This window comes from Pteropus medius, unplaced genomic scaffold (genome assembly GCF_902729225.1).
Source record: "Pteropus medius unplaced genomic scaffold, Ma_sr-lr_union100, whole genome shotgun sequence".
Taxonomy (NCBI): Eukaryota; Metazoa; Chordata; class Mammalia; order Chiroptera; family Pteropodidae; genus Pteropus; species Pteropus medius.
Window position 1 is genome coordinate 366,092 of NW_024352786.1, and position 25,081 is coordinate 391,172.

General features: G+C 36.0%; 1 long non-coding RNA gene and 2 pseudogenes across 1 annotated transcript; 1 reads left to right on the plus strand and 2 right to left on the minus strand.

Annotated features, from left to right (window-relative positions):
- Nucleotides 1-503: 503 nt before the first annotated feature.
- LOC120591148 (uncharacterized) lies at nt 504-24,761 on the minus strand. The gene is made up of 3 exons (XR_005649851.1): nt 24,537-24,761; nt 12,434-12,496; nt 504-1,443 (listed from the first exon to the last, which is right to left on the minus strand). It is a non-coding gene; the product is annotated as an uncharacterized LOC120591148 (long non-coding RNA).
- Nucleotides 13,505-13,625, minus strand: LOC120591323 (uncharacterized; annotated as a pseudogene).
- LOC120591310 (uncharacterized) lies at nt 14,566-14,684 on the plus strand (annotated as a pseudogene).
- Nucleotides 24,762-25,081: the final 320 nt, after the last annotated feature.

Genomic DNA, 25,081 nt, shown 5'->3' on the forward strand with positions numbered 1-25,081 from the left:
TTTTTAAAAACAAGTGTCCTACAAATGTTGTTATTGGGCCACATGCTAAAAAGACTCTTGTCTACTGAAGCATGTGGATCTCCATCCCAGCTTGCACATGACTCTTTGTGACACCAAATGCCACCTACCATGCACTATTCCATTTCCACAGCTTCCCTAACTCATCCTAGTTCTGTCCCCACAACCACACAATATCCTTAACTAAATGTTCCCTAAATATTCAAAGAGAACAATCAATTCCTCCTCCTGTCATTTTTTCTCTAGACTAGGTTTTCAAAATTTTTACCAGTTTAACCACTGCCCATTGGATATTTTAAATTTCTCTACTTGTCTCATGGTGCCTAGAATGAAGTACATTTCAGATATGATATAAATAATTCAGAAAAAAATCATTGTCCTTATTCTAGGCCCTGTATTTCTATTAAAATGTTCTAAGATCATATTAAAGTTTTTCGTTAAAATCATGACTCTTTTTTTTGAGATAGCTAATGGTTGAGCCATGTTTTACCCATTCCATTTTCCTACAATGGCTCTTTAAGATTCAACTGCAGGAATTGAATATATTCCTTATGGATTTTGTCCTGTTAGATGCAAAAGTAAAAAAGTATAGAAAATCTTTTTGTTCTCAAATTTCTATTTCATATGAAACTTGTCACTTCTTTCCTGTCCTTGGACTATGAAAATCCAAGAACAGTGCTCCTCTACCCCCAGCACTGGCTTTCCTTTTACTTGAACTAATTTCAGTGGATTTCTGATCTTTGCCTAAAAACAGCATTAACTCAGCAAGGACTCTCTTTACTCGTCCTTAGTCTGTAGGCCTGAAGACCAGCCTACTGTTCCAAACTGAAAGATGAAGAATTGTAGCAGCCTTTAGTACAGGATGGCCAGAATAGGAGAAAAAACACTCCTCTATATTTTATCTCTCTAGTACTAAAATGAAAGAAGCAACTGTGTAAAAGGATCACTTATGGGGAGGAAGGCAAAGAATGTGTATACTGGAGAAAAGCATTGGACTTGGAGTTAGGAAACATTGGTTATAATCCTAATTCTGCTACTTTCAGGTTGTGTGACTTTGGGCTAGTCAAAGCCTTCCTAGGCTTCAGTTTCTTCATATGAAAAATGAAAGAGTTAGGTAGATCATATATAATATCTGAAGTCCTTTTCAGCTTTAAGTGTTCCTCTGGCATTGCACGCATGGCACCACTTTGCTATTGCCCATAGCAGCCCTTTTTATCCTTGCTTTGTTTCTGTGTTTGAAAGACATTTCTCTCAAAATCCTGGAGGCAGGTAGGACTGTCACAGGTGCGTAACCATTGTTTGTAGATTCAAGACTCTTCTTCTCTCTCTGTAACCTTATTCATCTCTTCTTTGAACATATATGAACCTTCTTCTTCTTTGTTCAACTTTGGACAAGTCCATTTCTGCTGTCAAATTCTACCAGGCCTAAAGAGAAAACTAAGGTCAGAGGGAAAGAGGCATGGAAGGAGCTTTATCTGCCACATTGTATCAGCAAAAAACGACAGACTTGGGTTCTTTAGAAATAAGTTTATTGATATTTTCTGCATTAATCCAATTCTTGATAAAATATTTATTTTTGGTATTTTTTGCTTATTATAATGGTTCTGATATATTTTTTGCACTTATATTTCTTTATAATTAAACAAAAAATGATTTGCAAATCTTTATAGACATATTTGTGAGTATGTTTGCTTTAGTATTTTAAAATTATTTTGAAATAGATAATACAGAAACATAAAATCAAAAGGTATGAGAAGGCATATATATTGTCTAATCTACCTGTCCACCTTGTTCCCTGGACACTTACTTTCCCTATTCAGAAGTGATCACTACTTGTATTAGCAGTTTTTCTTTTAATGAAACCCAGAAATATTCTACCCATACACAAGCTTATAAACACAAATATAGTCATAAAGATAATTATAATTATTGTTTTTTTCCCTAATGGTAATATGCTACATAATAAAGCATTTTTTTTCCTCCTTCTGTGTAAGTCTTGGCTCTGATCGCCATAACAATATTTAGAAAGCTTCCTGGTTTATGTTAACAGCTTCATAGTATTCCATTATTTGGATGCATCAGAATTGACAGTTCTTTATTATAGTTGCGATTATATCCTTTTACTTTTGTGGTTTTGTGCATGTGTGTATTCATCTGCAAGACCTATTCTTAGAAATAGAATTGTTGTGTCAAAGGGCAGGTACCCATGTGATCTTGATGGATACTTCTGAATTTCCCTCCAAAAAATAAATGTCTCAATTTATATTCCCACGGGCAATATGAATGGGCCTGTTTCCCTACACTCATTCCAAAACAGTATATTAGCAAAATTTTGGGCTTTGCCAATTTGGCAGGTGAAAGATAATATTTTACTGTTATTTTTAATTGTATTCTCTTATTATGAGTGACATTGACCATCCTTTTGTCCAAGGGCTATTTGTCCATTTTTGTTAATTATCCATTAATATCACTTGCCAATGTTTCTAATCAAAAATAGGTAACTTAAGATAAGTTTGACACAGGTTTTTTAAATTATGTAAAATAAGGGCCAAGTAGTAGTCAGAAATCAAGACAGAAGGTTTTTAATCTAAAATAATTAAAGTAAAACTTTGGAGGAATTTTTAATGATCACATTTCCTTCTGCATTTCATTCTCTATCTTCCTTTTCCTATTTGCCTCTTTCTCTTATGTCTCTTAGCTATTCATGAAGCATTTAAATATACATTTAGAATTTTAATATACTGAGTAAAATTTCATGATCCTTTTGTGTAAAAGAAAAATAATTCAGAATTCTGTATTTATTAAAAAATAAATTAAAAAGACACATATTATTTATGTCAGAGTTCTTAGTTAAAAGCAACAGAACTGAAGATGATTTAAACACAAACAGGGGCTCTAGAATCTCTGGCAAGCAGGTAACCAGGCTAACTCATCCATGAGTTATGGTTAGAGTCATGTTACAGAATCATGAATCCACCATAGTTGCTGAGCGCTGTTCTCTGTGGCTTGATCAATACTGATAATAGACACTGGGAGTTAATGGAGCTTATGCAGCTGCTCCTGTTACCCCAGAAACTGGACGTAGCTGCTATTGACTTCTGTAGCATGGATTAAGAGCAGTCCCTGCTTCTTTGGACCCATAACATCTGATTTGGTCAGTCTTGGCTATGTCTGGTTTGCAGTCTGGGTCAGGTGTCTATACTTTACCTAAAAGGAGGTTTGGAAACCAGTATCAAGCATTTTTAGTTTCTGTAGTCAGTGTCAAGTTTTGCCTCAAAAGACGGCGCCTCTATAATTGGAAGAGTGTTTAGATTCTGGATGGTCAGAAAGATTGACAATTGTCATCAGCAGTTCTCATCTAATTTTCTTCGGGCAGAGGTCTTTATAAGACTGACACTTGAGAATCAACTAATAAATACTCTATTTCTTCTCAGGCCTGAAATATTGAGGGCTAAGGAGGAAATAATCCTTTCTCTTATCACATAGTCTCATCAAAGTTTGGCTGGGACAGGAAATAAAGGGATGCAATTGGAGAAAGAGCTGCCAAAGCCAAAATGTATGCCTGGAAGTACCAATTTTCAATTCTTTAATCTGATTTTTAAATTATACAATCTATTTCCATCTGCTTACTTTTTCTCAAAAATAATTTAACATGCTAACATTTTCTGGGTGAAAATAATAATTTATTGGTTTTGTCTTTTCTAGAATTATAACAGTTGAGTTAGGGCTAGCCATGCATTTACACATGGCCTAAAGAAAAGTTAATATAACTCCTTTTCCTCAGGCTGATTGTATTAGTTTGTAAGAGTTGCTGTACCAAAGTACCACAGACTGAGTGATTTAAACAACAGAAATTTAATGCCTTATAGTTCAGGAGACTAGAAGTCCCAGATCAAGGTGTTAGTAAGGTTGTTTCCTTCTGTGAGGGAAGGATCTGTTTCCTGGTTGTCTTCTCTCACGTCTACACATCGTATTCCCTCTTTATGGTTCTCTGTGTTCAAAATTATTTTTATAAGGACACCAGTCATATTGGATTAGGACCCCATCCATATGATCTCATTTGACTTCCTTACCTCCGCAAAGAGCCCATCTCCAAATAAGGTCATATCGTGAAGTGCTATGGATTAGGACTTGAAGAGATGAATTTTGAGGGAGACATGACCAACATTAAACTGGTTGCTGATACAACATTAAACACAATAAAATGTGTGTTTAGGAGAGGAGGAAGGAAGACTATAAAAGACTCTGTGGGATGTATTGGCTTCTAATTTGGGAAGGAAGCAGTGCCAAGGGTCAGGAGTGAAAATAATAATGGCATTTCCAAGTTTGGGAAGGCCCAAGAAGACCTTTCAGTATACTGTCTGTGGTTGTGATAATTTTAAAGAATAATATGCAGCATGATCTAGGCAATTAAATAGAAGTAGAGTTTCGTAGGTATATGTCTTGTACAAAGCACCAAAAATCTTTCTTTCTTTTTTTTTTTTTAAATTTAAAAAAGTACAACTTCTCTAGTTCTCTCTAGGTGCTAAAACTGTTCTGGAAACAATTTACAATATTGCCATAAAACTTCATCCTACTAACTTTATTGATTTTTTCTTTAATTATAAGAAATCATATGAAAAATCTCAAAAGTCATGAGTATTCTCAACATGGATTCATCCAATCAAATCATATTTTTGAGCGCCTATATAAAAAGCAAGATGCAATAAAGAAAAGTAATAGAGTCAGAAAATTTTGATGGAATCTTCTCTAATCCAGCTGCCTATCTACCTCACAGGACTCAAAAACAATAGTGTAAGCTATTTAAAGTTCTACAAGTCCAAGGTATTTTTATATCAAACTATAAGCAGAGTCTTGCTTTTGCTTTTAGATTACTGAGACATCGAACAGATTCTCTAGTGATCTCAAGCACCTCAGAATTAAAATGGAGATAATATCTGAGTTGTTCGAAGGAATTAATAGTATAAGCAAATACTAGCTTTATTTAAATAGCTTTATTAAAATTACAGCCTTAAGATTTTTAAAATAGACTGGAATCTGAGACCGTTGACTCGCTCCTCTGAGTCTCCATTGTACTTAAGTCTTTTTAGGTTCCTACCACATTCCATCATGCATTTTTGGAAAATTACAGATATATTTCACAACTTTGGCAAATTGTACATATGTGTTATATTCTCTGCATCAAACTTATGGGAAGAATGTATTCTATTCACTTTTATTTTCTTTGGTAGCTTCCTCTTCTGCACCTTGCTTGAATAAAAGGTCCCTATAAATGTTGTTCTTTGAAACATTTGAATGTGAATGAGCAAAGCAGCCACATGATGGCAGCATGTTAAAAGAATAATGAATTGTTCACTTGAAGCTGTCTTTTTAATTTTAAAAATCTATATGAACAAAGAGGAAAACCTCAAATCTATCTACTTAGTGAACCCCATATTCTAGTTGATTCTTACAGATGCAAGAGTTAAGGCTAAGTGACGGTTTCCAGATCTCAAAAATAATAAGGAGCAAGAGAACAGAGAGCTCCGAGTTCTGAGATTTTTAGCTCGAACCAGACAATCACACTGTGATTCATCCTTCAAGCTGCATGTTTTTTGTTAACAAGTAAGGGAATTATTTGGTGAATTGTACAAAGAAGAATGATAATTTATGGGTGTGACTAATTTTAATGTCTAGTAGTTATACAAGATGTTTTTGGTTGCTCTGCTGATTAAATAAAAGAAGAAAAACCTGTCAGCTATATACATGTATGTGTTGTGTTTTTGAAAGAATCACCAAAACATTTCAATGATGAATTTGAACCACCTCTTTGCCTTGTCATCTGTGACTAAGAGTTTTTATTTAATTAGTAAGCAAATTAGTCAATATTTGTTGAAAATCTATAACTGCATGTTAGTTGCCTAGGTGGTGGGAAGAGGGTGGATGCGGGGAGACATCCTTGTGTTGGAAAAATCTAGGTGTAATTAATTCAGGACCCCAAACAATGTCACTAGACTTGTATTTTTCTATTTCAAACTCTTGGTTCTGTTTTCTTTTGCGTTGACTTCATTTTCACCTAGGTTTACTTTTGTGATGGTGAACATGACTCCAGGCTATATTTAGCTGATGGCTTAGCTATTTAAAAAAGAGAGGTTTTTTCACAATGGTTTCAGCAAAACTTCTGGGGCTGGCTTCCATTGGCCGGGCTTGGGTCACTTACAAATTCCTCAGTCAATCACAGCAGCAAAGAGTAAAAGAGTTCTCTTATTTGCTAGGCCAGTCACAGGCACATGGTTGGACCCAAACTTGAGCCGCTTTCCTCTCCATTAACAACATGGACTGCAAATACAAGAACACAGGTTTCTCAAAGGAAAATCAGAATTCTGTTACCAAATTAAGGAGGAAGGAATGTTAGGCAGGAAGGAACAATAGTTGTCTACTAAAAAATTTTTAAAAGATGCAATCCCTGCTCTCAAGAACTTTATAAACTTGAATCATAAGCTGAAGAAATATTATAATCAACATTTTATTTAAATTGCTTAAGAGTTGCTGAAATACTTATTTCGCATAATCCCTATAAGTACAATTTTAGGCCAGTCCTATTTTGTAGTTAAGAACAAAGAGATATATAGATATTAAATGATTTGCTTAACTGCTGCTTATCAGACTCAACATAGAGCTTATGTCAAAGTTGAAACTCATATTCATATTTCCCAAAAGACAGTAGTTCTGCCTATGTACAACAGTATGGAGTGCCTATGAGTATCAGTGAGTTAAAAAAATGTTTATATTATATGACCTAATATGCAATAATCAAGCTGTGTGTCACATAGAGAAATCACCTTGCACGAAGTTCCTCAAATTGTGGTCTGCCAATGTCATAATTTCTTGGGGTCTTTGTAATAAATATAATTTCCGGGGCTTTATTCTTTAGACTTCCTGAATCAGAATCTCAAGAAATGGGGTCTCAGTATTCTTAAACAAGAGGCTCACGTGACTTTTATGCACCATGATGTTTAAGAATCTCTGGCTTAACATCTTTAACTGCATGTAGCCTAGAAACTGTAGACTTATAGAAAAGAAATAAGAGATTCACAAGATTCCTCTCAGTCCTTCCTTCATGGTTTGCCTTTTATTCTGGTTATCCTTCCTTTTTTTTTTTTTTTTAAGAATTATACCATCATTACATCTGATTTGTGACATTCGAAATTAATCAATGAAGTGAGAGAGCATTCGTTTGCATAGCAAATACTTTAAATAAAAATTTAGAGTTAGAAAGGACCTTAGCCGGACTGTTCTTATGCTCAGATAAAGAAACCGATTTCAGAAAAGTAAAGTAACTTGCTTAGCTAGGCAATAAGTATGGAAAGCCATTTTGAAACTACTCATTTTTAAACGACTATTTCATTTGGGGAAATGGTCACAAAAGTCAGTTAGCATTTAAAATTAGAACCCAGCTTTAGTTACATTTAATTGTGTGCACGCTGGAGCATAGAATTCAATTTCAGAATCCTGAGTCATATTTTATGACTTGTCTCTAATAATAGTTATTGGACATTTGCTATCGCTCTACATATGTTCCTCATTTAATCCGACAATGCTATGAGTAAGTACTAGTATGCCCATTTGATAAATGAGGAAAGCTGGGACATGAGCAGATTAGGTAACCCTAGACTGGTATTTCTCAAAATTTTATGTGCAAAAGAATCACCTGGGAGTCCTGTTAATAAGTAAATTCAGATTCAGTAATTCTGGGGGGTTGGGAGGGAGACCTGAGATTCTGCCTTTTTAACCAGCTCCCAGGTGAAGGCCAACATTGTTGGCTTGCTGATCACACACACAAGGTCTTAGATCACAAAACTGTACACGGCAGACAGACAGTGTCTTAACTCTGACAGCAAAGCCCATGTACTTAACCCCTGTGTGGAATATGTGTGTTAACCTTTTCTTAATTTAATTTTATTGCACTATGATTTACATCCTACAGATAGAGGAGTGAGGCCAGTTCTCACTGCATGTACATTTGTGATGCAACTTTACTCTCGATGAATATCTAGGGAAACAAAGCACTACTGGAACCATCCTCACCCCAGAGGCTATCTTTTCCATATCTGCCTTTTCTGGGGCCACTGCTCCCCAGAGGAAAGACATAGGTGGCAGTGACAGCTGCCACTTCACTTATTCTTTTGAGTCACAGGTTTTCTCTTGATCAATGAATAAAGTCATTCAACTCTAACTTACTCTTCCCTGACATTATATACATATGTATATATATATAATATTTATGTATACATATGTTGTCAAATGAGAAAACTAAAACAATTTAGTAACAAGTTTGATGTCCTTCATTCAAGGGAAACAATATGTGGTTTGGGGGACTACAGTGCCTCATGATCAGTGGAGCACTGATTCCAGAGGAGTTGTGGGCAAGAACAAGTTTTATAGAGATTAGAAAAGGCGCCCGGGAAACAGGGCGTGAGTGGCTGGGAGCTGGGGATTTCCTTGTGAGGCCAGCAGGTCCAGTTTTCTAATGTCGATGAGCTAAAGCTGAGTGAGAGGATTGTGTTTGGTGTATGTTAGATTTCCTTGACAGTGAGGTGTTTCCTGAAAGTGAAGGCTAACTTAGGCTTAGATTTCTGATGTGGCCAAGACACTGGGGTGGCCTCCTTTCTGCTGGTCTCAATATGCGAACTAACTTTATCAATGTAATCTAGCTATGTGTTACATTTGCTTCATAACTTCTAGCTTACTTTACTTTCCATTTTCCTTGGTGTTCGTAGTTCATTTTCTTCTGATCTGTCTTTTTATCCTATACTTTTTTTGGTCCCAAAATACTTCCTTTTCATTGTAGTACTGTAATTTTAACAGTTACTAAAAATGAAGAAGACTCAAGTTAGCCACCCTTCATATTGTATTTCTTTGATAAAAACAGTCTCGAGTCGAGGATTTTTTTTTTTCATTATTTTATTTATCTTCAAGTGAGATAGTTTGACTGACTTGGTTTGTTCAAAAAGAGGGACAAGGGGAAATAAATCTGGGTGTTTGACATAAAAAGAGCTAATGACAAAGCTATTTTTAGGAAAAGGGCCATTTTGTCTTTTCTCTGTTATTCTTATGTCTGTTTAATATCTCTGTTCTCTGGTTCTTATCTTTAAAAAGCAGCTGCTTTACCTCAGGCATAATCAGAAAAGGAAAACCAGCTACTCAATATTGCCTGGGCTTGGAGGGAGAGTAAAAGGGAATAGAAATGGAGAGAAAGGGAAAGGAAAAATAAAGGACCCCTGGAGAATCCCTGCTAGGCCAAACACAGCAAAAACAAACAAACAAACAAAAGTCTTTTGCTATTCTGGTGAGAACTGACAGAACCTAGAAGCCAACTAGGTAAGAAAAAGATGAAGCCCTTCATGGCTCAAAAGCTGAAAAGAAGATCCCAGGCAAGTGACATAAATGCCTCGAGAGTAAATCTGCCCAGGAAGTACAAGGTGCACACTCTGGATTCTTGGAATAAATGGGAGGTAAGTGCCCAAGTCCAGGACATGAGCCAGAAATGGAAGGGAGAGAGAAACACTGTTAATTGTAAATCTAAATTACTTAAAATAAGAATTACACTGTTTTTCTACAATGTTCCATATTTAAGAGTTTATATATGAAATAGTTCAGTTTTCTTGGAAAATATACTGAAGGTAGATTTATTCAAGATTGCACACATCAAAAACTCTCAAAATTTATATGTAAGCACAAATTTGAACTTCCTAAATCAACCAATTAATTTATTTACAAACGACTTGCAAAGTGAAAAACTCATTAAAAGTCAGTCAAAATAATTATTTGACACCAGATTTACATTTTTTCATTTTGTAGCTAGTTGCTAGGAATCACATAAACACAGTCTAATTTATACAACTTAGCTGGAAAAATAGATAGCAAATATCAATTTCAGTTAATGTTCTATCTTTGGCAAATTAAGTTTAGTATTGAAAATTTAGAACTTTAAAAATTGAAATTCTGTGTGAGGGAATAAAAATATACTATCAGATTTGATTAGTAGTGTACTGGGCTCACTCATATTTTAACATACTCTTATCCTAGCGTGTTGGAGAGCAGATTATTTAAATACAGGTAAATAAAGGTGATGGGGACCGCAGAGGTGATGGAAGGGGGAATGTCAGCAGTTTTGTGATGGTCAAGCAAAGATAATGTGTTTATTAATAGATGAAAAAGTGCAAATTCACCCTTATTTTAGACATCTATTGCAGCTAGACATACGTCAGGCTCTTTAAGGATGCCAGTATTGATTTATATTACTCCCTATAGCTCCATTTAAATATATCACTCTATATCTCTACATTTTTCGCTTACTAGATGGCTAATGGACATTGCACACCTGATATTGCCCAAAGAAATTAAACTAGAAGGACTTTTAGAGAGCACAAAAATTCAACTCCCTGCTGTGAACGTGCGTGCGCACACACATGAGCGCGCACATGCCAAAGAAAGTTAAGGAGAAGCTGTGATGCATTCCTGAGAAGTAAAGCTGTGGAATATATGAATGGAGAACCTCAGTTTTACAGAATATTCTTACACAGAAACTTTTGTAATTGCTGTGCTAACAGGCAACACTGATGTCTGAGTGAGAACAATTATATGAAGATTATAAGACTATAGATATACCTTATGCATAGTGATTTAAAAGTTTTTAAAGAATGGTAATATATGCACATTATTCCAATTAACTTCCTATTACTAGCCCCTACCCCTATCATTGCTACTTTCACACACCCATTCTTCCTTAGAGGCAACCGCTGTTATCCATATCTTGTGTATGATTCCTGAGATATTACACAGACTTTAAACTCTCTCTTCTGTCCCTATGTTGAAACTTAAGAGGTTCAATTTTCTATTGACTAAAAATAACAAAATGGAACTGTAATTTTTGATTCCCATCCAGAAACAATTTCCATTTATAAGCCCAGGTAACTGAGAACTTGCTGGATATAAGTGAAATCGTCCTGATCCCCTCTCTTAGGAGATGACAATATAAATAGCCTCTGATGACAATATAAATAGCCCACCCTAGAAAGCTGTACTTTTTAAATGGGCCCTATTTCATTAGTTCATTGCCTGCTAATTACAATTGAATCCAAATGAAAATGTAAAATGAACGTGACTCCCTTTTATAGGTTGAATGATAAGGGTGGCCCTAGCCTGTGAAAGGAAACAGATTGCTCTTTGTTTTTTGTTGTTATACCCAAGGTTTCCTATTTGCTTTGGGTGAATTATCACCAGCCACATGAAAAAATACTGATAAAAAAAAAAGATCCAGAGAAGCTATGCGTCACACTCCCCCCGCCAACCCCCGCCAGGTGCAGACTGCTGATAAATTTTTATAACTATATTGTCTGTCTAAAATATCAGTCATTAATGATTCAGCAATAGATCCTTTGAATTCTAAGAACTTTAAAATCAATAATGTCTCCAAAATATCTATAGTTTGCAACCATTTAAAACTTACCAGGATTGTACAGCAGAAAGTCTTCATTAAATAGCCATGGCTCTTAAAATAATGCCAAAGTTTTGCTTTGTTTTGGCATTATTAGTTATTAGTTAACTAAATGCCAGCACTATATTAGTTCTCAGTGCTAGAAATGTGAGCTTAAATTGGAACAATTGTGACAAACATGCCATGATGACAATGAATGATGAAAATGCTATTTTCATTTTCTGCTCACACCTAAGTTGGTCCATATAGCAGACCAAGAGGTGAACTGCTAGGTGCAAGTAGGACTCTGCAGTTAGCAGCGCCATTTAATTTTGGCAGAACAGTTTATATACAGTGATAGTATTCAAGGTGGGAATGTCACATCTCAGAATGTAGTTTAATAGTATCACTGACTATGAATGATTATGCTCTTAGTGTGTGCCAGCAGGAAGTCTAAACTGTTTAACATTTATTTTCCTAGGACAGCCATCTAAGAGATGTTAATTTGCTATTATTCTTAAATTAAATTTGAATTTCTGAAGATGAAGCAGTCATATTTCTTCCAGTTTTTAAACTAAATTTTTATTTTCAAAGCCATACAGATACACAGTTTAAAAGCCAAGTATTTCACAAGGCTTATAATTTAGAAATAGCAGTCTTCTCCCACTTCCTTCCCCTGATAATTGCTCATCAGAGAAAACGACTTTCAACTCTTTTAGATCTTTCTCTTGGTGTTTATTGCCATATTTTAAAATAACGTTCATTTAATGCAATTTTATTTAGTTTCTATACTAGGGATCAGTTTCTATTCTTTAACTCTATTAATTCTATTAACCTCTGTCCTCCTGCCCCTCAAATGTAAAGTTGCCCTCTCCTAGTCCAGCCACAGCTCATTTTCAGCTAAATCAATATTCATTTTTCATTATTATGACCATTTAAATATTATTCATAGCTCACCCATGTGGTATATTGTAGGGGGGTGCAAGTTCTCCTGTATCCTCTTAAGGTGCTTGGTTGGGTCTGAAAATTAAATAGAAAAAGACTGAGTAACATGAGAAAAGTATATACATTATTTAGCACAAGTTTCCTTGTGAAGAAAATAACCTGAAGAAAGAGTTAAACCTAATTGTTTTTATGCTAGGTTTGATGAAGAATGGACAGTTGTGGAGAAATATGATAAGACAAAGGGTATGAACCCATTCATTTGGATTCTGGGTCTCAGAGGTAAGGATTCTCCATTCCTGTGGTATAGAGAGAGGCCTCTCCATGAGGTTTTTATGACCTGTTTCAGGGGAGAAGGATGGGAGAAAGTCAAAACACCTTCTGCTGTTTCCTCTAACTCTTTCAGCTTAAAATATTCAATATGCTAAGGTGCCCTATTTGGGGATATCCTGTCCTGAACCCCATCAATACGATTTTAGTTACTTTCTTCTATACCTTTGTTTTTTAAATAGCTATACTTTTATGTTTATATGATTAGTTTTCCATGTGCTATGTCTAATTTATCCTTTGTTGCTTTACAAAGTATTGACTTTTTAAAAATATATTCTAATACTTTGAGTAATCTCCCAGTTTCCCCATATTCTCGAAGACACATCTTTCGTCCTGCTTCTCCAATCTGGACCATTTGTCTACTCCTCCTCAGCTGGCTTCCTGGGATTTCCCATTACATCATCCTGGAAATTCCCTCTGCCCTCCTCCTGTACTGGATCCCTCATTCTTGGATCCCGAGACTCTTCCTCCTTGGTTTACTCTTCCATTCTGGTGGAGCACATCCTCTATTAACTTCCTTCAAGATTGCATAAGAGATCAACTTTAAGATGTTTGTGTATCTAAAAATGAAAATGACCTAATTCTACCATCACGCTTCTTTTATAGTTAGATTAGCTATACAATTCTAGATTCAAAGTACTTTACTCTTTTTTTTTTTTTTTTTAGGCGAGGTAACCCTTGGTTGACCTACAGATTGCAAGGACTTCGTTAGCTTACAATCCTTTATTTTTTATTTTTTTTCAATTTATTTTTTAATGCCTACAGCACCTGGTCTTCCTAGGTGGTCTCTCATCCAAGCACTAAAACCAGGCCTGACCCTGCTTAGCTTCTGAGATCAGACGGGATCGGGCTTGTTCAGGGTGGCATGGCCATAGACTCAAAATACTTTATTCTTAAAATTAGAGGGATCGTTCTACTATGTTTTAGGTACCAGCTTTGGTGCTGAAATATCTGGTGTCTTTTGACTGATGCTCCTTGGTGTGTGAACTTTTCTCTTCTTTCCTTTCCTTTTCGTTTCTCTTCTCTTTTCTTTTTTCTTTCCTTTCTTTTCTCATCTTTCCTTTCCTTACGTATCCTTTTCCTTTTCCTTCTTTTCCCTCCCCCACCCCAGAAGCTTTTAGAATCTTTTTATAGCCAGTGTTCTGAAGTTTCTCAGTGATATGAATTTACTGAATTTTTTCTTTCTATTGTGCTAGACATCTTCTTTCATCATGATGTGACCTTGCAATCTGGAAACTAAGTTTTTCAGTTCTGGGACCTTTTCTCAAATGATTTGCTTGATAATTTTCTTCATTTTCTCTGATTCCTTTATGGAACTCCTATTATTCAAAAGTCACATTTCTTGGAAAGATGCTCTAATTCTCTTTTATCTTCTTGTTCACTTTCTCTTTCTCATTGGTTTCCTGCCAATTTAGTGAGGTTTCAGGAGGGAGCATACATAAATATATATGTTTATTGCACCATATTTAACCAATGGTCTGAGAATTATGAAGGAGCTGGATTTTCGCAGAGAACTAGTGGCGAACCATGTCACAAAATGCCTGTGACTAAAGAGGCAATTGATATGGAATTATCCTTTTTATAATTCTAATATGAAATTATCTTTTATGAAAATTTCTGTGAGGTGGCCTGACTAAATACCTATTAAATAGTTTAGAAACGCATCCACAAAATTTACGATAAGGAAATAATTCAATTCTTGAGAGAGAGAAAGGTAAACAAAATAAATCCCTTGTGTGAAAGCCGCACCACATCCCTAATACTGAAGTGGTCTCAAATAACAGTGGCACTCTTTTGGCCATAAAAAACCCCAGCAAGTCTATGGTCATGCTACCCTGAACAAGCCGGATCATGTCTGATCTTGGAAGCTAAGCAGGATGGGGCCTGGTTAGTACTTGGATGGGAGACCACCTAGGAAGACCAGGTGCTGTAGGCATAAAAAATAAAAAATAAGGGATTATAAACTGACAAGGTCCTTGCAATCTGTGAGGTCAACCAAGGGTTGCCTCGCCTGAAAAACAAAACAAAACACCAACAAACAAAATGTAAATTTTTTTTTTTTTTTTTTTTTTTTTTACTACTGACATGATTTTTAAAGTGCTACAGTTACTAGAATTTGCTTCTTACACGAGGATTACAGGCACCGCTAGTAGCCTTCTCTTCTAACTCGAAGACCAAGTCTGTCATTAGAGCTGAGGACATGAAAGGATAGCAGGCTGCGAGTACAGGGTTAACATCAGACTTGAGAGAATCAGGCTTGCCTAGGAATGTCTGTCCATTTCCTTGGCCAATTCAGAGTTAATATAATATGTGGAATGTTGTGTCTATTTGCTTTATTTACCTTTAGTCTGTGCCTCTGCTCCTGGGCTGGGGAATCTGAGTTAGTAGGCAGGCTTTAGGCTGACGTGACTCAAACAGTTAATCAAGGGTAGCTTCACTGTGGCCTTTGACCACACACACCTTCTCTGCGGCAGCCCTGCAAGCTGAGGGTAACGGTGATTTCTGGGCCTCCTGATGAGATGTGGAGACTGTACTTACTGTATTTCCTGTCCTGTTGCCTTAATAAAGCTGAGCAAACATAGTATTAGATTAAAGCCTATTTACGACTTTGTGGGTCTGATTGTCAGTTCGAACTAATAACAATCACTGAGGCACCACAAAGGCAAATTCAAAACTGTTATCTCAGCTTATATTTAGTTTTCTTAGTAAGTTTAAGCTATTTTGCTTTTATAAATTCCCAATGTATTTATGTTTTTAATATTTCTCAATAAATACTTGAATATCCTAAATTGGTTTTCTTTAAGAATTGAAGCTAAGGGCAAACTAGAGATAATCAATAAGTTTTATAAATTAAGTTCAAGTTCTACTCCACTCAAACTCATTCATTCAAATAGTAAAAGAGCTACAGTATATGACCCAGTTAGATGGGTACTGGGATTGCAGAAATAAATGAAAAGAAACAAAACAACCTTTCCTTTGTGGAACTTATAAAATGTGGGTGTGTGTGCGTGTGGGTATTGTTGATAATGCAACAGAGGTGAGTACATGTTGCTTTGGAAGAAAGGAGGGTCATCTTACACACTGGTGGTGGTCTACAGAATGGATTGGAGGGCTTAAGGCTGGGTCTGGGGAGAGCATCAGGAGTGCTGAGTAATTCAGGTGAATTAAGTCTGTGACTGTGGGGAAGGAGAAAAGTGAATGCATGAGAGACATTAGGAGTCTGATTAGACATGACTTGGGATTGATTAAATGTAGGAGACATGAGGAGGGGTGGGTTGTAAGGGAGAGGATAGGGAATTTAATTTCAGACAAGTTGAATTTTATTTATGTGTGTGATATTTAAGTGGGGGATTTAAATCAGGAGCACAAAAGAGGTATTTGCTCTGGAAATAGATACTTGGGTATCATTCACACATAGGTGATATCTGAAGCTATGTGAATTGAGGTCATAGGAGGAAAGTGTCCAATTGAAACAGGTTAGAGAAAGTTTGATAATGAAATCTGAGGGAGCATTGACATTTACAGGGGAGCAGGAGAAGACTATATCATATATATCAAGAGAAAAGGGGGTTTAAGAAATGAGTAGTTAGCCTTGATGGGGTTCAGGATAGGCTACCCTAAAACATGGCACCATGGCATATTGAAAATTTTAAGTTGAAAGAGTTTGAGAAAAAGGCAGAAGAAGAAACATCTCTCTGACCTTTCTCAACCCCTCTCCCTGAAGTAGATCATAAGCCCCTCATGTGAGAGGTACCCTTGGTATACCCGCAGGAAAGGAGCATCCTTATCTTCAAAACCGTGGGATACTGACAAGAATCTGAACAAACAGGCCTTGCTCACTTCCCCCCAGTTCACTACCCTTTGTCCTATTGTATTTCTCCACGAATGTCCACTTTTCATCAAACCGAGCGTAAAACACTCTTTGGGTCTTTATTTCCTTATGAAGGCTCCTGCGTCAAATAAACATATTAAATAAATATGTATGCTTTTCCCCTGTTAATCTGTCTGTCAGTTTCAGATCCAGCCAGAGAACCTAAGAGGGTAGAAGAAAACTTTTTCCTCTCCTACGACGTCATCAAATGCCATCTTATATTTGTATAGACTTTATGATATGTGCGAGTTTGCATATGTTTTCTCATTTAATCCCTCTCTTAGCTTAATGGGTCATATAATTTATCTTATTTTTTCACTTATTTTTTAAATGAGGAAACTGAGGCCCAGAAATATACTGATTTGTTCGAGATTACAAAAGCCATTATGGCGAATTTGGTATTAAACACAAATCTCCACAGGTCATGAGGTGATTTGAAGAATGAAGTGCCCAGAGCTAGGTAATAACTACTGAATACTCATTATATGTTAGGCGCCGTGCAGAGGGCTTTTTGTGTTATCTCATTTAATTTTCAAATTCGCTAAAGTGGTTAACATTATCTTCTCCACTTAACAAATGAAATAAATGAAGTTCAGAAAAGTTAACTCGTCCAAAGTCATGTAACTAGTAAATGGCTAGGAGCAGAGCAAGAATCCAGGTCTGTCTGTACATGTCCCATGTGTCGACAGTTCCAGCCTTATGTATGAATTTCTTTCATCTGGAAGGCTTTCCTGATTCTATTTTACTTGCTAATACTTCAGGGCTGTATAAAGATAAAGGTCATAATAAATAATAGTTATTTTGAAGGGCCCACCATTTGTGAGGCACTAAACTAAATAATTTGTATGTACTCTTTTCCTTCCCTCTTTAAAGAGTCTGAATGGGAAAGTGGCATTATCCCTGTTTTACAGAGAAAACTTACTCTCAGAAATTAAATAATTGTACAAATTAAAAAATGGCCCAGTCGATGTTCTCACTCAAATATATTTAGCTCCAAGTCCTTTTCCTTTTCTTCTTTTCCTTCTTTCTTCCCACCTTTTGTCCCTACCTGTCCCCTCTTTTCTCGCCCTTTCCCTTCTCCTCTATTGCTCTTTCATCTGGCCTACTGCCTCCTGGGTGACAATATCAGGTAACGTAGAGAGTGAGCCTTTTAGGAACTGGATCTAGGCAAGCCATCGGGAATTTAAGAGAATTTAAAAGAGATGTTAAGTCTGTTCCTAATGTAATCACAATATTTGGAACGAACTGCTTAAAATGTTCACTGGACACTCTGGTGCCCTGCTACACCTAAATAGAGGTTATACGATTGAGAGTTAAAAGGATTTTAGATGCTTAATCAGAACCATGTTCAACTGTATACATCAGTTTGTAATTTATGTTAAAGCTAAGCATTGACAATAAAACTGATATATATTTAGTTAAGTAATAACAAAATGTATATTTCAATCATAATAATAATAAGCCTTAATATAGGCTTTAGTGGTTATTCATAATTTGGTTTCTTTTTAAATGAAAATTATTCACTTATCTTACACAAAATCTGAGAGCTCTCCAACTCATTTATCTATAACATGAAACTGAAGGGATTATGTCTAAGCTCTACTTTGAAGGAAGGACGACAACATTCTACATCCAATGCAGGATTTTCTCTGTGCCTCGAAAACCAGTTAACAAATAGCACTGCAATTGTATATGTTAACTGTTCTCTAGGCAAAAAATGTTGTTGTCTTTTGGAAGAAATCCACTGGGAAGAATGAGATATCATCCTCTCCCTCGGAACTTTGTACTTTCTGCGTCTTTATTAAAGAGCTTATCATACTGTTTCATGATTTGCTTGTATCTTGGCTCTACAATTTTGAAATGCTTGAGAGCAAGGTCTGGATCATATGTTTATTTCGTAACCACGGAGTTTAACACAAATTGTGTCATCAAATTTACAGAATTGACCATAGTCAGGGACTGAAATATTAAGTAATCAGGCATATGTCCCAAACTAGAAATGATTCTAGTCTTATCATCGCTAAGGTCCTTTTAAAATGATTTTTCCTTTAATGAATTTCATGTTTTAACAGATTTCTACCAAACAAGCTGCAATTTTAAGATAATTTCTGACTTCTCATTATTGTTGATATACACACACACCATATGCATCAAAAAAATTCTAAGAGTAAAGCAATTTGATGTTTGTAGTTAAATATTATTTTCATTAAATATGTGAAATACTAAAATAACTCAGGACTTCCTTTTTTCCTTAACATTTATGTTTAAGATTTATCCTTGTCGATATAGCTAAAATGAACTCATTCACCCTTAGAAATATTTATTAGAATGTTGCACGCTTAATGCAGGCTTAGTTATTACCTCTGGGAAGAGAAGGGGGAAGAGATGAGGGTAGACGTATTTTTATTTTTACAATACTTCAGTTCTTTCAAAAAATCTGACACAAATATGGCAAAATATATGCCTACCAAATATGGCTGGTGGGTGCATGGGTATCTACTTTATTTTTCTGTATGTTTGAAAATTTCATACTTTAAAAGTGAAACAGTTGATTTCAAATGCTTATTTTAAACAAGCCCTCATTAAAAAAATTGTTAATACATTACTGAATTAAAAAAATACTGTGAGCTCATCTTGAAGCTTCCAAACATTTTCCCTTAACTTTAGAAAGGATAACTTAAAACTCCAGAGTAAATACAGAATTCTAATTATTGACGATAAGGGAAGACAGATCATAGAGATATGAGGCTTTCAAAAATTAAAATTTTGATGTTTAAAGTTAATATTTCATTAAAGCCCACATAACCTAAATTAACCACCTTTACCGAGATGACTCAAATGTTTAGTCTAGACATCTGTAAAATTCCTGATATCCATATTCAACAGCACTTCTTTAAGCCCAACATGGTCCAAACCAAAGTCGTGAACGCCTGCACCCTCTCCTCCACAACACACCCAAACCTGGCCCTCTTATTCCAGTGACCAGAGTCATGCAAGTCAGAAACCTGAGATGAGTGCTTGATCACTAAGCCTTACAATGTTAGTGTTAACTTCAGGCTCTTTTTTTTTTTTTTTACAGGAGTCTTTTAAAGATTGTGGTGTTTCTTACAAAGATTATCAGTTAAACCAGCATTACAAGTTGTCCATAAATATGCTTAATGTGGCATACATAAACAAACAAAGCTAATATGGGAATGCATGGATGGTTCTCCCATCAATATTGTGGAATAATCATACTTTCCTTAGGTTAATCTCAACTGCCCTGAGGAGCATATGACCACCTGACTAAGCATATGACTACAGACTAAGTGAATCCCTGGGTTAAATATTAGTAAAGCTTAAGTTTTTAATATAATATCTTAAGAGAAATTCAAATACCTTCCTTGCTCCTTGGTGGACCACCTTGTGAACTCCACTTTGGAGGCTTTAGCTCTAAACTTAACTAAAGAGTTATTTTTTTGAAACAAAATGATTGTGTTCCCCACACTTCTCATCGACTCTGACCATTAACATTCCAGAGACTTCCTGTCGCTCTTAAAATGAAGACCAAAATCTTTAAAATGGCCTTTGATCAAAGCTTTTCCTAGCTTGCCCTCTGTCTCCTTCTCCAGCCTCAACTTACCAAAACTAACTCTTACTTTTTGATACAAAGACTTGAAGAAATCAACCTCCCTATTATATGGTTTCAATCTAGTACCCACCACGGTTATAATTTTACTTGCATATTTTATTATTTGTTTAACATCTGTCTCCCGTATCATAAGCTATATACGTTTTTGCTCTTGTTTTTGTTCACCCCTAATATCTAGCATACTGCCTGGCTCATTTTTTTTTTTCAATCAGTGAATGGTCTAAAAAAGAAAGAAGATAAAGCATTCTCTCAAGAGATTGATATTTACATAAGGCATTTGCCAATGAACCCAGATAAAAGAAGGACGTGTGTAAAAAACAACCCTGAAGCATCATACAATAAAGGAAAATGACAGTAACATTTAATAAACATTTAACATTAAAATAAGAAAATAACATTTATGTGCTTACGGGAATAATATAGAGGCTATTAAAATTGGAAAAGACAATAAAAATGCTCAGAAATTTATTTTGGAGAAAGGCATAGACTCACTGCTTTGAGCTGATGGTATAGAATTACAAATGACAGTGACAAAGCAAAACTATTTAACTTTCATTTCTTTATCAGTATTGCCCTTTGGGTATGCAGATGGTGAAAAGGCCTAGCTGCTCTCTGTAGGTTAGCCAATATATATATTTTTTGGCTAAAATGAATTATGTACTTAGGATCAGAAAAAGCTTGCATATGGGATTAATAGACCATATATATACATATATATATATATATATAAAAAATATTATTATTAACTTAAAAAATCATGATATTGCTTTTTCCAATAATTTTTTAAAAAATTAGTTTCAAACCTATAGAAACATTGCCAGAATAGAGCAAAACTCTTGTTTTCCTGGCATCTGGTTGGGTGATCTGTTACGTTTTACTGCATTTGTTCTCTCCCTCTTTTCTCTTTCTCCTCGGCGACGTGATGCCCCACTACCCCTTAAATGTTCCAGTGTATACCTCCCTGAAACTGGAATTCTCTGCTACTGTAACAACAGAAAATGCAGCCAACAAGAATATTAGCATTGACAGAACACTGCTGTTGACTCCACAGAGTTCATTCACATTTTGCTAATGGACCCAACAATGTTTCTTTTTCCCTTTCAGTCTAGTATCTGTTCAGGAACTTGCATCACATTTAGTGGTTTTGTCTCTTGAAAGTCTTTCATTCTTGTACAGTTTTAATCTTACACTGTCTCTGAAGTCCCTGAGTTTTAAAGAACACATGACTTTTATTCTTTAGGGTGATCCTAAACTGAAGTATGTCTGTTTTCTTATGACCAGACAAAAGCCTTGCATTCTTGGCAAGAATATCAAGAAATGATGCTGTACTCTGAAACTACACATGTCGATCTGTTCCGCTACTGGATTTTATGATAACCAATCAACATCTGGAGGCAGAGACTCTAAGATTTTATACTAACAGCTTATTCCTCATCAAGTGTTCCATAGTAGCCTTAGTATTTATTAATGATTCCAGTCTGAATCACCCATCACACTGTGGGCTGCCAAATAGTATTTCTTATTTGCATCATTCCCTTTACATTTATTAGTTCATATTCTACTTTAAGCAAGAGCTTTCCCTTCTCCCTCTTGTTTGCTTGTTTATTTCAGTATGGACTCATGGATTCCAATTTTATTTTGTGTTTTTTAATCTCATTATTTATTGTGATGCAGAAATTGCTCCAGCTCCGGCCAGTTAGTGGGAACTCTTTAAAGCTGGCTTCTGTGTCCTTTTTACATGTCCCCATCGTTCACTGAATGTTACTTTCAGGACTAACAAGATTCTCCAGGCACATTTTGCTCATTCCATATTCCAGTCCTAGAATTTGCCATTTCTTGAAGAAGACATGGTTTCTTTTAGTAGAAGACAGTATTTAGAAATGAAGATTGGGGTGCTCCATGTTCTTATTGCTATTGAGGTATTATTGCATTTAGGACTTTTTAGTGGCGAGAGCTAGGAAATTTATGTATGTATATATGCATACGCATGTGTGTGTACACATGCAAACAATTATACTATTTCCATCTTTGTGCATATGAGTGTGTGTTTTAAATTTGATTTCATGCTGAAACTTTAAATTTAATCCTATGTCTTGGAGTTCTTTCTTCTAGCCTGCTCTTTATACATTGTATATTCCTTTTCGGTTAGTAAGAAAAGTTGGTTTTCAGTTGGTTTCCATTATCTTCAATACATTTTCATATATATTCAGTCGTTAACTTGTTTTCTCATTGTAATCCATTTTCTAACCACTCAGTGGCCTCCTCTGTTCACCACCCCCTTACTCCTGGTCTTGCTTGGACTCTGGACTCACTGACATCTCCATGTGAGAAAGGATGAGAGGTCAGGGGGGAAAAGGTGAGAAGACGAAGGAAAGATAGAAGGAGAAGAGAAGAACTCAAGAGGATTATATGATAAATCACAGAGCTCCTACAGCTGGAGTTTGTACAGCCCCATTGAATATAATATGATCTTTTTCTATTGGATCTCAAACTAGCACAATTCATTGGCAACGAATATCACTGATGAAGGTAAAAAAAAAAAAGCCAAAGCCACTTCCCACAGCAACTTTAAGTGAATTTTTTTTGTTTTATTAATCATGATTTTAGTGATCAGAATAATCAGAAAGAGTGATATTAAGACAGGTTGTAAATACTTAGGAAAAGGAAGTAGTGAATATATGGAGCCAGCAGTACTCTCAAACAAAATTACAGTTAACAAATCTCATCTTTTTAAATAAAATTAATAACTGTGGTAGAGATATCAATAACTAGATATAGATATATTGCTTTTGAATTTTAGCAAACAAACTCATGATGTTTGGAAGACAAAATAGAGAAATGTAAGCTGAGTGTTAGAATAATTAGGTGAACTACTGGTGATGATTTAATTACATGGAGCTTTCAATATGTTCAGGGTACAATTAGGGCACACCCAGCACGAAAGGAAATACCTCTTTTTCCCATAGTTTGTCCCATCTCAGGACATAGAACCACTATTCACCCATTGCTTGGGTCACAAACCTTGAGGTTATCCTTGATTCTTCCATTTATCTTACTCTTTAGATCCAGCTTACTCTATTTACAATCTCACAAATTAACCTGTCAGTTCTTTGGATGTTGGCAGAAGACATGACACTGCTGGATCAGAGATAAGGGACAGTTTATTATAGCAACAGCAGTAGCCAGAGTATCAGCATTTGTACCAGCTCCTTGAGCTCCAATTCCCACAGGGTGATGCCAAAAGAGTCAAGTGACACCTGCACATGTAGTAGGTTGCATTACAGGACATGAATCCTAAGATTTGGGAGTCCAAATATTTTATAATAGACAAAAGTTCTGACTGACCTTTGCTTTAGAAGGTGTATTCATTTCTGAAGGCTGCTGTAACAAACTGAGTAGCTAGAAAGCAAAAATTTATTGTCTCACAGTTCAGGAGGCCATATATCCAAAATCAAGTCTTTGGCAGTTTTGTTCTTTCTGGAGGCTCATAGGGAGAATCTGTTCCATGCTTCTCTCTTTCTCTTCTTTTGGTGGCTCAGGTGATCCTTGGCATTCCTTGGCTTATAGGAGTGCCACTCTAGTCTCTGCCTCTGTCATCACAAGGCCTTTTTCCCCCTATGTCTGTGAGTTCACATGGCCTTCTTAGAAGGACACCAATCACTAGATTTAGGGCCCATGCCAACCCAGTAACCCAGTATGATGTCATGTTAACTCATTACATCTAAATAAGAAACAAGATCACATTTTGAGGTTCTCGCAGGGAGAGAGAGAGACAGAGAGAGAGAGGACAGATGCTACTTTTTAAAATAATCTAATTTCAGAAGTAACATCTGGGGCTAGCTTCATGGGTGTGTGACTTGTTCATTTGTACAGAGCCCTGTGCCTAAAAAGGCCCCATACTGGTTTAAATACTGTGTTGTTGCCATCTTGATATTCCTAATAATATTTGAACAAAGGGCTCTGTGGTTTCATTTTTCACTGGGCCCTACAAATTACACAGCTGGACCTGATGACATCCTTTCTCTCTGGTATTCTATTGGCTGGAAGTGAGTCACAAGGTTCAGCCTACACTCAAGGGGAGTGTAAATAGCAGTCATCTGTGATCACTGGGAGCTATTTTAGAGGCTGCCTACCACATCCAAACCTGCTGACATCTTGATCTGGAACATCTAGCTCCAGATTGTGAGAAAATAAATTTCTGTTGTGTAAGCCACCCAGTTTGTCATACTTTGTTATAACAGCCCTAGCAAACTAACACAGCTACGATCTGGGATGAGAGTTCTTACCTTCCTTTGTCTTCTGGAGATCCACTGGCTCACCTGGGCCTTTTTAGGGAAGGAGCTGAAAGTGCTGTCTGAAGGTTTTCTATTTGTAGAAACAGCCGAGGTATCAGGAAAATGGGCCAGACTGTGGCAGAGGAAGACAGGAACCTCCTTCTCTATCTTTGTTTCTGGCCAAACAGCAAACACATTAATTCTTTTTTCTACTTCCTCCTTTGCTACTGCCTATGATCCCCCACCCCCTTTTTATAAATTTTCAAGATCCTATTGGTCAGCATCCAACCCTAGCTAATTACTCAATACAGTTATCTTGCATCACCCAGGAAAAGTATATATCAGAATGACTAAAAATAAGTGGCATCTGTCCTCTCTCTCTCTGTCTCTCCCTCTTCCTGCGAGACTAGTGACAGTAAATATTCTTTTTCCAACAGAGACCTGTAAAGGACATACATCATCTTTAAGTCATATGGATCCCATCCTGAAATGCCTTTCTCATAGAATATACTCATTCCTCCCCCATCTGGACCATATCCGAAGTAAATCCTCACACT